The 13537-nt window shown below is 40.8% G+C and overlaps 1 protein-coding gene across 4 annotated transcripts in view; it reads left to right on the top strand.

Annotated features, from left to right (window-relative positions):
- LRMDA (leucine rich melanocyte differentiation associated) overlaps window positions 1-13537 on the top strand; it is a 1147456-nt gene that overhangs the window by 251843 nt on the left and 882076 nt on the right. The window lies entirely within an intron of this gene.

The raw sequence follows: 13537 nt of genomic DNA, 5'->3' as shown, positions 1-13537 counted from the left end.
AATATCCGTGGAGCAGGGAAGTAAACTCTGCCCACAGTAGGAGGGGAAATGAGTGACTATCTGCTGAGCAATAATCCATATGATCATGGGCCTTCTGGCCCTGTAACTCTTAGGTCAGGGTGCTGAGTTATTTTTCCCATCATCATCATCATGTTATCAAGCTGATTTCTTGACCTAAACTGGGAGAAAAGGCTTCTGAATTTTTCCCGGGATTAAACTTGTGATCTGACTCAGCCTCTTGCCCATGAAGTAACTTAAAGATGCAGCAGCTTATTGAAGACTCTCTTCTAACCTATCACTACCTTCCTTTAGGCGGGTCTAACTTTGCTTTCAGATTTCTTATGACATTGTAACTCCTTCTTTAATTTGAGATGGGGTGTTTTCCAAGGACTTCAGAACCTGCCAGGTGAGATGCAAGGCCTAGATTGAAATTAAACCTAGGATTAAACTGAATTCTACCTAGGATTAAACATTCTACATAGTGGAAAACCACCACTCTAACTGTGAACGCCTTAAGAGCAAAGATAGCATCCTGTTTTCTCTTGGGTCCTAAAGAACCTGACACATAGTAGACCCTCAGTATGTGCTGAATGAATGAATGAATGAACGATGAATGGCAATGTTGTTTTCTTTGTAGAACAGTTAAATAAAAGCAGGAATGCATGAGAGAAGTTAAATAGGAGGAATAGCTCTTAAGGAGTTAAAGCAACAACCAGAAGAGTGTGTGTGTGTGTGTATGTGTGTGTAGGTGTGTGTGTGAGACAGAGAGACACTCAATACCAATATATACACATACCTGTGTGTGCACATGTATAATATACATATATGTAGACACTATATTATGTATTATATAGTATATGTACATATACTATTTTATTTACTTAATAGACCTGATAACTCTATGAAGGAGGAAATGAACGATCATCAGCAAAGCTAGGTTTTCCAAAGACCGCGCTCCTAGAAAGTGTTAGAGGTTAGATTTGAACCTTATATGTCCAACTGCAAGTCAACTGCTCCATCTGGGGGCTGCTTCTTGGAGGGGGTGGTGAAGTTTTATTTTCTTCCTCACAAGGACTTTCCTTTTACCTTGAGCCCGACTGTTTGACTCAGCGCAGCATCAATCCCCCTGAGACTGGCCTGTTAAAAGTGGACACATGGAACTTAAGAAAAAATGGAGCAAATGGCTGGAGATAGAGGGCTGCTTTCCCTTTCCATTTGAAATTAATGTTCACTGTATAAAAAACATAAAGCATATCCATCCCCAGGGACTCGCCTGACATTTTAAAACTTTCATCTGCTTTAATTCACGACGTTCGAGGTGGGGATTTACACGTTGCTGAGCTCCGGTGGCTGGTTGGCCGCGATGTGCATTTCCTCTCCTGGCGTGCTAGGCTGAGCTTTCCACAGGCCCAAACAAATTATATAGCTTATTTAACTCCCTCTAAAAACAATAATGGGCCTATTCAGATTTTATCTGTAATTTTACTTTGTTGTTGAGCAGTATTAATAATGCTGCTGTAAACCAGGTCAAGGCAGCACTCACCAAATTTCCTAGACTCTCGTGATAGGATAAATAGCTGCTCGCAGAGCACAAAGGGAAACATGTAGATCGTCTCGGCGTCAGTTAGACATGCTTGCCTGGCTGGGAGCCGTGTTAATATCACATCCTGCAGATTTGGCAAGGGCTTTAAGAGTCCTGTATTTCAAGTTGGTTTTTATAGAAACTTGCTGCAGAACTGGGCAGGATTAATCATGGCTGAGATATATCACACTTAGTACAGTATTAAATTGTAGCAATGGAATGATGCAAAACCAGTTCGTAACCTTATAAGAACATTGCGTGCTACAGTAATCATAGAGAAATACTGTATATTCAAATTAATGGAGAATGAAATGTCCTGCACTCAGTATTTGGTGTCAGGCAGGGTTCCTAGGTGGTGTTCGTTTCCTTTCCTTTACCTTAGCTGAAAGCTGGCCAAGGCAAGCCTTATGTCTTTCTGCAGCTTATTATCGTGGTGGACTTGTGCATGTGGAGGGGACTGCTCTGGATAGCCTTGGCTTGGCAAAGAGACTTAAGCATATCTTCCTTCATTCTTGAAAGATTATTATATACCTACTCTGTGCTAGCCACTATGCTGAGCACGGGGCTTACTAAGTCTTGGGACTCCATCCCTCACCTCACGGAAGTGCCTCTGACTAGGTCTGTGTGGGAGGTTCATTGCTATTCTAGAATACTGCCTCCTGACCCACCAGAGTTGTATAGGTTTTTATGGATCTGATTCTTATCTGGGGTAGACATGTACATATTTTTAAGGGGACTCTTGGAAGATCTTTGGAGATTAGCTCTGGTATTACCTGTGCCCCAGAAATCAGTGGAAGTTTTGCCATTCCAATTTGGCTGAAGTATTTTGTTGGGTAAAGATAAATTAAAACATAAATTAGATAGCAGTGTGAGGCATTATCAATGTCTCCTTTCTCCAAAAAATATACCAGCTAGTGAGAGAAGTGGTAAAATAGATTCACAAGAGGGGCCATGGGGTCTCTTTAAGAAACCTTTAAGCTTAGTAGGCCCTGTAGGCTGAGTTAGGTCAGAGGTTCTCTCTCATGCCTAGGCTTCTGGACACCTGCTGGGCGTTGTTGTTATATCTTTTACCTACACTCCCCTTCTTTTCCCAATAACACCATCAAAATGAATGTTACCTTTGGGGCCATTTCAGAGTAGACCCTGCCTTTAACTTTAGAGTTCACTGTGGGAAGTGACTAATGGTAGAAAAATTCTTAGTCAGATATTCCTAAGTCTTATAAAAATAAAAATGAAAAGTAGCAGTTTGGGTCCACTCTGGCCATCTGACTCAACCTCTTGCCCATGAAGTAGCCTGAGGAGGCAGTAGCTTAATGAAGACTCCCTTCCAGCCTGCCGTCAACTTGACTTCAGACAAGTCTAACTTTGCTTTCAATATTCTTGTGACATTATAACTCCTTCTTTAATTTAAGATGGGGTATTTTCCAAGGACTTCAGAACCTGCCATCTTGATTTGCAGTGGAAGAATGTGCCAAAGATATATTGTTTGGGGCTTAATGGACAACCATGCCTTGCCATGAACACATATTTCAGGGCTTGAACCAGTGGCCTCAGGCCTCCCAGCTCAGTGAGGCAGCCAAATGCAGCTGAAGGGGCAAAGGAGATGCTGCCTCTCATCCCACCAAAGAGAAAATGTTTTCCACTTTCTCCCAGTTTGTCGTCATCACTGTGCAAGTGTGGCCAGGCATCTGTATTTCTTAACATGCCCTCTGCTTATTTACATAATAAATGCCTACCAAACAGGGGCAATGATTTCTTTTTCCCTTTGCATTTTTCAAATTGGATCTTTTCTCCTTCTGGTAGTTAAATTTAATTTTTAATCTTTCTGAGTTCAGATAATACAGATACCGATTTTGTTGGACGTAAAGCTGCTGCAGTCATACCCTGCTTTGGGATTCTTACTATATGTACAATGATACCAATAAATAGAAAGGCACTTTCAGGCATTTCAGCCAGAGGCTTAAAAAAAAAAAAAAAAAAGGTGCCTCACTGTGTTTAGGAATGTCTCAGAGAGACATGTGTTCTCCTTGGGGATTTGAGAATTTGGAGAGTTCTCCTGGCCATTGAAGGGCAGATTTACTTCACAAGGTATTCTTCCAGTGGTCACAAACGTGGGCAGTGGCATTTCAGGCCAGAGGGCAAGATGTGGCTGGGAGCATATCCACCCATGTGCTCGAGTACATGTAGGGACACGTTTTTGGAGAAAGACAGAGGGCCAAGCTGAGTTTGCCAGGTGGCCCCACCTATCTGCCTATCCATATGCATTTATTCATCCATCTATCTTCTCACGTGGTCATTGAGAGCTTGTCGACTTCCAGACACTGAGGAAGCAAGATAAAGAAGACATAGCTCCTGATTTTGAGGGGATTGAAATCCAGGGGACAAAGAGATACATAAATAATTTCAGCATCATGTCATAAAGGCTATGACAGAAGTATGTACAATATATTTGCAGTGGGTCTATTGTTCAGAAGAAGTCAAGATAGCTTTGTTAGACAAGGAGTTTGAGCTGGCTTTTGCATGCGAGTATGGGATATGGAAAACAAAGTAAAAATAAACAATAGCAATCACCATAACAAACAAAAACAACATAATAATAGTAGCTCATATCTATTGATCGCTTAACTATATGCCAGCTACAGTTCTAAGTGCTTTACATGCATCTCAGTTAATCATTATACCAGATATATTAGATGGGGCCCTCATCATCTCTCTTTTACAGATAAGGACTTTGAGGCATGGAGAGATGAAGAAATTTGTTCAAGGTCACATAGCTGTGCAGTGGGAGAGTTGGGATTTGAACCTGAACAAGCTGGAAAGCTGCAAAGAAACATTCTCTGCTGAAGGAACAACAGGGTAGAGAGGTGTGAAAGGGGCTGGCTTAGTCAGGGAGGACAGAGGACCACTGGGGACGGAGGGCGGGTGATGTGATTGTACCAGCTGGGCATGTGAGAGCATTTAGAGATGTGATCATGTGAGTGGAAAGGCAGAGGAGAGCTGGGTGGCAAGGCCAGGCATCTGCCCAGAGTCTTCTTTCTGCATTCTTTGCCTGGCCTTCTCCTGTTTATCCCTTAGTCTCTGCTTAAGTGTGAGGCTTTCTCAGGAAGGCCTTCCCCCAAACTAAGAAAGAGTACCTTATTATTCTCATGTTTCCTCCATGGTGCTTGCTTGTTCATAAGACTGACTTAATGGCTGTCTTCCCAACCAGACTGTAAACTCTTGAGAGATGGGACTGTGTCTGCTTTCTTCACCATTTATTCTAATCTCTAGTGCCTGGCACATAACACGTGCTCAATAAATATTGGTTGGTTGACTACATCGTTCCTAACCCTTATATTTACTTTCTTCATTAATGGCACCCCTATAGTTGTTTGTTTTCATAATATCATAGTCTCCACATGTTCTATGAACTACGGTCATTTTCATATAGGAGGTATTCAAATACAGGCATGCCTTGTTTTATTGAGCTTTGTTTTATTGTACTTTGCAGATATAGTGCATTTCTTACAAATCGAAGATTTGTCGCAACCCTGTGTTGAGCAAGTCTGTTGGTGCCATTTTCCAAGAGCATGTGCTCGCTTCATGGCTCTGTGTCCCATGTTAGTAACTCTTGCAATATTTCAAACTTTTTCATTATGACTGTATATATTATTCTGATCTGTGACCCATGAACTTTGATGTTCCTATTACAATTGTTTTGGGACACCATGAACCTCACCCATATAAGACAGAGAACTGAATAAATGCTGTGCGTGCTCTGACTGCTCCATCAGCTACCCATTCTCCCATCTCTGTCCCTCTCCTCAGGCCTCCCCATTCTCTGAGACAAAACAATATAGAAATTAGGGCAATTAATGACCCTGCAATTGGCTCTAAGTGTTCAAATGCAAGAAAAAGTCACATACCTTTCACTTTAAATCAAAAGGTAGTAATGATTAAGCTTGGTGAGGAAGGTGTCAAAAGCCAAGACAGTCCAACATGTCAGCCTCTCGTGCCAACCAGTTAGCCAAGTTGTGAAAGCAAAGGAAGAGTTCTTGAAGGAAATTAAAAGTGCTACTCCAGTGAACAAATGAATGATAAAAAGTGAAACAGCCTTATTGCTGATATGAAGAAAGTTTTAGTGGTCTAGGTAGATCGAGCCAGCCACAACATTCCCTTAAGCCAGAGCCTAATACAGAGCAAGGCCCTAAATCTCTACAGGTCCATGAATGATGAGACAGGTAAGGAAGCTGCACAAGAAAAGTCTGAAGTTAGCAGAGGTTGGTTCATGAGGTGTAAGGAAAGAAGCCATCATCTCTGTAACATAAAAGTGCAAGGTGAAGCAGCAAGTGCTGATGTGGAAGCTGCAGCAAGTTATCCAGAAGATCTGGCTAAGATCATTGACGAAGGTAGCTACACTAAACAACATATTTTCAATGTAGTTGGAACAGCCTTCTGTTGGAAGAAGATGCCATCTAGGACTTTCATAGCAAGAGAGGAGAAGTCAATGCCTGGCTTCAAAGCATCAGAGAACAGGCTGATTCTCCTTTTAGGGGGTAATGCAACTGGCAACTTGAAGTCAATACTCAATTTACCATTCTGAAAAATCCTAGGGTCCTTAAGAACGATGCTAAATATACTCTGCATGCGTTCTATGAATGGAACAACAAAGTACAGATTACAGCACATCTGTTTACAACATGGTTTACTGAATATTTTAAGCCCACTGTTGAGACCTACTGCTCAGAAAAAAAGATTCTTTTCAAAATATTACTGCTTATTGACAATGTACATAGTCACCCAACAGTTCCAATGGAGATGTACAAGGAAATCAATGTTGTTTTCATGCCTGCTAGCACAACAATTCTGCAGCCCATAAATCAGGAGTAATTTCAACTTTCAAGTCTTATTACTCAAGAAATATATTTTGTAAGGCTCTAGTTGCTATAGATAGTGATTTCTCTGATGGATCTGGCAAAGTAAATTGAAAACCTTCTGGAAAGGATTCACCATTATAGATGCCATGAGGAACATTTGTGATTCATGAGAGGAATCATAAAATACCAGCATTAACAGGAACTGGGAAGAAGTAGATTCTACACCTCGTGGGTGACTTGAGGGCTTCAAGACTTCAGTGGAGGAGGTAATTGCATATGTGGTAGAAATAGCAAGAAAACTAGAATTGGAATTGGAGCCTGAAGATGGGACTGAATTGCTGCAATCTTGTGATAAAACTTGAATGCAAGAGAAGTTGCTTCTTATAAATGAGTAAAGAAAGTAGTTTCTTGAGATAGAATCTACTCCTGGTGAAAATGCTGTGAACGTTGTTGAAATGACAACAAAAGATTTAGAACAAACTTAGTTGCAAAAGCTGAAGCAGGATTTGAGAGGATTGTCTCCAATTCTGAAGTAAGTTCTACTGTGGTTGAAATGCTATCAAATGGCATCACAAACTACAGAGAAATCTTTCGTGAAAGGAGGAGTCAGTTGATATGACAATCTTCACTGTTGTCTTTTTGTTAGAAATTGCCACAGCCACCCCAGTCCTCAGCAGCCAACATCCTGATCAGTTAGCAGTCATCAACACTGAAGAAAGACCCTCCACCAGCAAATAGATTATGACTTGCTAAAGGCTCAGATGACTGTTAGCATTTTTAACAATAAAGTATTTTAAATTAGTCTATGTACATTTTTAGATATACTGTTATTGCACACTTAATAGACTATAGTATAATATAAATATAACTTTTATTTGTATAGGGAAGCAAAAAAAAAAAAAAAAAAAACAATTGGATGATTTGCTTTATTGTGATATTTGCTTTACTGTGGTGGTTTGGAACCAAACCTGGAATGGCTCCAGGATATGCCTGTAATAGAAAATCTTTGAGCTGAAGAAGTATTTTTCTCTTCAGAAGCTCAGCCTTGACCCTACATGTTTATAATAGGAAATCACTTCTTATTCTTAGATTTTCCTTCCAATGGCACATTGGATCCTATCTCATTACAAGGTACAGTAAAAATAATTGCTGAGCAGTAGGCTCTGCATAACTGTTGAAGCAAAGAGTTTGAGGGTTATTTGTGGATTCTGTTTCATCTTTAGGTGGATTCTTGAGAGGTGGCCAGTAGGTTGTTCGAGGCTGGCCTGATTATTCTCTAGATTGCCCTTTCTTAGGCCCTTAGTAGGGCCTGCTATTGAATCTACGTGCATGTGAGTCATAAGGCGATCCCTGAAATATTTGTCCCACAATTGCTGGGGGAGCCAGCCTTTGCCCTCCCTGACCGTTGGGTGTGCGTTATCTCCCTTTGGCTGGAGTTCTGCACATTTCCAAGGTACCTGGTGCTCAGGTTCTGTGTGGGGAGCATGTGTGTGCAGACCTGTGTCCTTTTGCTTTGAACTGAGTATGCAACTCACACCAATAGCTGGGAGCAGGGGCTTTCCCGGGGCCCTTTGTGAAATGAGTCCATTCATTATCTGCACATAGACAGGCATCTCTCCCAAGATGAGAGGTTTTCCAGTCTACCATTTTCATCAGAAATGACCAGTGCATTGCTGTTGGGAGGCAAGGCATCTGCACTGGTCCTTTCCAGGCTGCAGTTCGTCAGTTCTCCCAGCCTTTGCAGGCAGTTCTCCATATGCATGTGTGATGGTAGAGCCATAGAATCTTCACATTGGACTATATTGGTAGCTTTAGCTGTAAATTTTTTTTGACTGTGAATAATATTTAAGGAATGTATTTTCCTCTACAACCTCCATTATATAACTGGATCGGTGGTATTCTGCCACAAAACAGTACGTACTATATGTAGCTTCTGATATGTTCTATTCTGTATTCTATTAAAAATGTTGAGAGCAACCCTGGAGATTGATTCCAAATGTCACTACAGTTTGGGAAACGGTGGCATGATCTTCCAGCTTTCATGAGATCTAGTTCTGAGATCTACTTATATCCTCCTTATATGGATGAGAGAGATATGTGATCTCAGTGTGACACAACCAGTTAGTGGCAAGGTTGAGATTGTAACCCAGGTCCCCCAACTTCTAACTTTTGTTTTAGAGTCTGGGTCTTGCTCTGTCACCCAGGTTGGAGGCAGTGGCGTGATCATGGCTTATTGCAGCCTCAAACTCTTGGGCTCAAGCAATCCTCCCATCTCAGCCTCCCAAGCAGCTGGGACTATAGGTGCATGCCACCATGCCAAGCTAATTTTATATTTTTATTTATTTATTTACTTACTTTTAGAGACAGGGTCTTGCTATGTTGCCCAGGCTGGTCTTGAACTCCTAGTCTCTAGTAATCCTCTTGCCTCAGCTCCCAGGTCATCAGGATTACATGCATGAGCCACTGTGCCCAGCACAGGTCTCCCAACTTTCAGTGTTTATACATAAATATGTTTCACTCAGAAATATATCTTTTTGGCTGAACATGGTGACTCATGCCTGTGATCCAGCATTTTGGGAAGCTGAGGAGGGAGGATCACTTAAGTCCAAGAGCTCAAGACCAGCCTAGTCTTGCAATAGAGCAAAACCCTGTCACTCTCTCTAAAAAATTAAAAAAAAAAAAAAAAAAAAAAGCCGAGCATGGTGGTTTGCATCTACAGTCCTAGTGACTTGGGAGTCTGAGGTGGGAGGATCCCTTGAGCCCAGGAGTTTGAGGCTGCAGTGAGCTGTGATCTGTGATTGAGCCATTGTGCAACAGAGCAAGACCCTGTCTCTTAAATATATATTTACACACACACACACACACACACACACATATATATGTATATATTTGTCTTGTGCTGTTTTTTGTGCGTGCATGTCACTTTTCTTTCCAGTTAGGCACTGAGTGGCAAACTAACATAGCATAGGTATCAGCAGCTTACGCTTTCTTGCTTAGACTCAACCCATATCCTCTTTCCCTTTGCAGAATTCTGTTACTTCTTGGCCAGATAACTCAGCTGGTTTTAAAGTTGTATTTATTGTACACGTAGAGGCAGTCTACCTTGTTCCCACTGCTCTGCACCCACAGCACAAAAGGCATGTGTTCTCATTTTCACATAGTTTACTGTCAAATTGGGGTGACATGGCCAATTTCATTCTATCAGCATATGCTCATATGGATAAACAGAGTTATTAGGAATGTGCTTTGGGAAAGAGGATCTACTCCGAGTTTTTTCTCTGATTAAAAGGAATCAACTTCCTCATCAAGAAAGCTTTCAGCTGTAATGACAAGAGGAAGGAGAGGCGTTGAAGATTCCCACCACTAATTTGAGTTAAGGAGGTTCTTTAACCTGGTGTTGTAGACTGCTCATCCTCCCTCCATTGCTCCTTCTGGAACAACAGTCTATCCCCTTTCAGCCAGAGGTGGTAGCTACCAAGTATGGCCACGGCAATTGTATTTTGCAGACTCACATTCGAAATATAGCCAGGCACTGTGGCTCATGCCTGTACTCTCAGTGCTTTGCTCGCAAAGACAGGAAGACCATTAGAGGCCAGGAGTTCAAGACAGGCCTAGGGAACAAAGTGAGACCTCATCTCTACAAAAATAAAAAACCTACCCAGTTGTGGTGGCATGTGTCTGTAGCTCCAGCTACTTGGGAGGCTGAAGTGGGAAGGTTGCTTGAGCCCTGGAGTTCAAATCTAAAGTGAGATATGATTGTGCCACTGTACTCCAGCCTGGGCAACAAAGCGAGACCCTGCCTCTGGGGGGTGGGAAATATATATATATAAATATATTTTATATAAATACATATATACACAATTATGTATATACATATACACACACATACATACATATATATGTATATGTATTGGTGGAATAGGCCAGGTTCTCTTATCCCATTGTGCCTACATATATATATACACACACACATATACACATATATGCATACATACATACGCACACATACATATGTATACATGTCTACATATACACACATACACACATGTATACATATAAGTATATATTTGTATATGTGTATACACATGTGTATATATGTATACGTGTACACACACGTGTATATATGTATACGTATACACACACATATACGTACACATATATACATATACATATATACACCTAAACATATGTATACATATGTGTGTGTGTGTGTGTGTGTGTGTGTGTATGTAGGCACAATGGGATGAGAGATAGAATCTTGCCTATTCCACCAAATCTGGAAAATATGTTTCTGGTATGAATAGTGTTCCCCACTCTTGCTCACCTATAAGTCCCCTTTGTTTCACTGTTTGAGGTTGCTGTGTTTCCAGCATCCCTAGCTGTGGTAGAGAGGCCTGGTGGAGAGGGGAGAATGGCAGAGGAGTATCACCAGATTGCCACATGCATGTGCAGTCAGCACAACTTTGCCTCCATAATGCTGAGCATCACAGTTGAGGAATTCTCCAGTGATGCGTGATTTTATAGCTTGGGATCGTCTGCTTTGATTCTCGCATCTGGACTATGGTTACCTGTATCTTTGAATGTGTGAGAGTGGGTGCCTCTGTTGTATTCATCCTGCCCTGTTCAGGAGCATAGAGCTACATCCTCCTCTGAAATGCCATGGGCAGCCGTTCTAGTCTTTGCGCATCAGTCCTGTTGGCTGAGTGGTGTGGAGGGACCCCTTTCTGTAATATAGTGCTTGGCTGGTGTAATTTTGATTTAGAAAAACAGCTTCGCTTGGAGAGAAACATTAATTAGATGCAAAGAGGGAGTTATTTCATCCTTTGAGTCAGGGGAGTGGGGAATGAGGGAGAGAAAAAAGTACCACAAATAAATTATCTCCTATTTGTGAAATGTTTTATGCTTGTCAGCTGTCTGTTGCCAGAGAACCACAATGTAGCTAAATACTTGTGACACCTTGCCCAATCAAGGTATAGCAAAAGGATGTTATGGGAGCCTCTTTGTGACAACCTGTGCTAGTTTACATTAGCTTAACCAATCGCTTTCTCCTCTGTGCTTGGAGAAATTTGTTAAATTAATTCAGTTGCAATTAGCAGATTTATGGGAAAGTACCCTGTTATCCTTTAATTGGAGAGCATAAAACTACAAACTGAATCCGCAAGTTCTATTTGTGTAATAGGCAATCTATCTACGACAAGATTTGATCGATGGAGTCGTATGATGCCCTTGCCTTGTTTTATATTGGCTGTCAGCGCTTAACTGGGACTGAAGTATCTGGGTAACAAAAATTGATATAATGACTTAATGCGCCTTATTCTCTTTGAGCTACATCAGTTTAGAGCACTTCTGAGAGAAAAATGTCTGGAAAATATCATGGAGTCATTTATCAACCTGTTTTCATTAGCATACTGCCTAGCTCTGGCAAGGATTTGAATAAAAAAAAGCAGGATGGTACAATTTATTTCAGGCCCCATATTTCTTGGATGAAAGGAGACCTCTAATAAAAGGAAAATACAGAAAGATGCTTTTGCTAACTGGTTTTTCCTTAACTAAAAACCCTACCCCAAAAGCTTTTTTGTTCGTTTGAATTTTTGCTGTTAATAATGTTCTGGGGAACATATTCCTGGGAAGGTAATTAGAAAAGTAATGCAAAATGCATGGTTGTTATGATATGTAGAGAAAAAAATGTTTGGCAACAAAAAATTAACCAGAAATAGCCAAGCATGTATTGGTTATGTGTATATCTGTCTCTGTTTGCTTGGCTCAGTGTGCATGTTTGTGTGTTTATAATACACAGTTAAACAGTGAACATGGAGAGAAGTTCTCTGCATAAGTGGGTGTTTGTAGCATTAAAGGATTTCAGAAAGTTAAGATGCAGCATTTTTAGCTCTCTGGAGTTGGAGCCGAGGGGAAATAGAAACAGATCAAAATGTTTGTATAGTGGGCAAAATGCATTTGGTATATGGAGTCATTTGTCCTACCCACCGTAGGATGCAAACCACAAGAGGTAATAATAACTGAAAGTCTGTTGTATGGGAGTGAGTCCTTTTTTGCATGAAATTTTTATGCATCAGTCAGCCTGCATACAGTGTGCCTAATGTATAAAATAAATTGGTGCATAAATCAGATTAAGAGCAGCATGTTGCCAACTTTCACATTTGCACACAGGAATTCAATATGTATATGGAGGAATTCCCATTTTTTAATCTCTAATAGAGTATGGGGAATCTCTCAGGTAGGTTTTGCACACAGGGACATTTTATTCACTTATCTCCCCCCATCTGCCACCCCAAATAACAACAGAAGCAGCGTCATGGGTAGTAAGAGGAGCAGTGTGGCGTTTTCTGGAACATCGGCTGTATATGGAGGGTAGTGACACAGTATTTAAGATAATATTGCAACCCTGTCTATAGCTCCTAATTATGTCGAGGAATTGGTGTGCCAATCGATAGTGATTTATGGTGGGGATGAGCAAGTGCACATTGCTCACATTGATCTGCATGTAAATTCCTTGACATAATAAGAAGTTATTACCAATGACAGTCACTGTCTGACTGCTAATTCATCGGCACATTCTTCCATCAGTGGGAGCCGCAGTGTCTGCATCCTGGGTGTGAGTTTGCCACACCACTTGCCTGTTGTGAGTCAGGCTTGTACATCCAGTACGCGAGGAGTGGCTATTCAGTAGGTGGGAGTTGAGGTCACACTGACCATTTCTCTGTCAAACAGCAGTTCTGTGATTAACCAGTAAGACAGGGTTGGGTAGTGTGTCTTGCTTTTTAAAGATTTTTCCTTAAAGCAAGAAATATCCTACGGGAGTTTGATTCTGGTTTAAAAAAAAATCATAACATTTTTTAGAGGATGACATCTATTAAAGTTCATTTCTTAACACCATTTCCCCAAAAGCCTCAGACAGCAAATTTTCTATCAATTCATTAAAATACAATTCCTTTAATTTTACCCTTTTCTTTCTCTTATTTATGCCTTAAAAATTGTAGATTAAAAAAACTAGTTTTTCTTTTTTTTTTGCTTCTTAAATCTCATATGCATTTGTTTGCTTCTGCATTTCTGCTGCCCCAGAGCTTTTTGAAAAATTGTA

The sequence above is a fragment of the Rhinopithecus roxellana genome, chromosome 11 (genome assembly GCF_007565055.1).
Source record: "Rhinopithecus roxellana isolate Shanxi Qingling chromosome 11, ASM756505v1, whole genome shotgun sequence".
NCBI lineage: Eukaryota > Metazoa > Chordata > Mammalia > Primates > Cercopithecidae > Rhinopithecus > Rhinopithecus roxellana.
This window is presented reverse-complemented; position numbering and strand designations above follow the sequence as displayed.